This window comes from Dermacentor variabilis, chromosome 3 (genome assembly GCF_050947875.1).
Source record: "Dermacentor variabilis isolate Ectoservices chromosome 3, ASM5094787v1, whole genome shotgun sequence".
NCBI lineage: Eukaryota > Metazoa > Arthropoda > Arachnida > Ixodida > Ixodidae > Dermacentor > Dermacentor variabilis.
In genome coordinates this window covers 140,051,521-140,052,977 of record NC_134570.1, presented here as the reverse complement: position 1 = coordinate 140,052,977, position 1,457 = coordinate 140,051,521, and positions in this window count along the sequence as shown.

The following is a 1,457-nucleotide window of genomic DNA, read 5'->3' as shown; positions in this document are numbered from 1 at the left end:
GTGAGGATGTTGAAAGTTTACTTTCTCCGGCGGAGCGCTCGGCCAAGACGGCCCTCCTCTTCTGCCGCCACCCTCTCCCATTATGGCTGCTGCCGGAGAGGGCTCCGGCAACGGCAAAGGAGGACGGCAGGTCGCCTTCCACGCCGGCGCTCAAGAGGACACGCGCGCCATAATTACGCAATGAAAGTACATGTGCTGTACAAATATCCTCACTGCAACAAACACACGCGATCGAGGGCATCATAAATTTACGAACGCGGATAGCTTTCTATAAGTCGGCTATTCGCTTACTTGAGAAGCGTGGTCGACGGTTTGTGCACAATATTTGATTTTATCATTTTCTATAGAGCTTTCTCTGTAGCGCGGGATGAGAAACTGGCGGCCTCTGTGCGTGTGGTCACGCTATGAACTAGTGGGTCGGACGAAGAATGACGTTGTTCCCTCAGCAAACTCCTGTCTTTCTGCCACTTCTTTGAATGAAATTCAATCGATAACAGAGAATGAAGGTTGCTCACGTCTAACAACAAAAACAAAAGAAGAGAGAATGGAGTCCTGCCAGTACGCTTCATTGCATTGCGCGATTTTCTGTTATCCACAGCAATCTATGACAACATTACCTTTTCTTGTCTTTTTTTGGGTTGGAGGGTGGGGGGGACAAGCGCACGTACTAGATTGAACCTTCTTCTTCTGTGTGATTTTCATTCTAATATTTTATTTGCAGAACAAGGCAAGAAGTTCCAGAGACAAATTGTTATTCGGCCAATACACAGAAAAGCACCCAGCTGGCCGAGCACTGGAATTCGTTGCCTGGTATTGTCCTTGTTCTATCGCCCGCTGTGGTTTGACACTTGCACGATATGTTTTCGAGCCCTACTGGGTTCACTTCTGCAATATAGCGCTTTTGGTACTCCAACAAAGCGAAATAAACATTTTGACAAAACCATCCGAGGGCTATTGATATATTCTTTTCAACGAACTTGCTTAAATGACACTGTCACAACGCAGGGAACACACCGACAGCACGTGCGATGCTTGTTCTGCATTCGACATTCCTCTACTTTTTTATCGCTTCCAACTTTGCCACAGCGCCCATGTGTGTTAGTCAGCAATGCTGACTCCAGGTTTAACATCCCTGTCATCCCGCACTAAACACGTGTAGGCGCTCGAGCGGGAGATCTTCACGTACAATGGTACCTGGCAGATTTCGTCAGAGCAGAGCTGTGGAACGGCGTCAGCGATAGCCTGAACTGAGGGCATTGACTGTCTTACGTCGCTGAAGCAGTATTCAAGTGATTATTTTTGTTTTTGTTTTTTGCCCTTTGGCATACTTTTATAAGTTCATTGTGAAATCAAATGGTCATTAGACTTTCAAAGACTGAACAAACAATTCTTTAACGTGAGTGTGGGAGGCATTTTAGTTAGGCAAAAAACTAACGCGCGGATTTTACAGAACATGG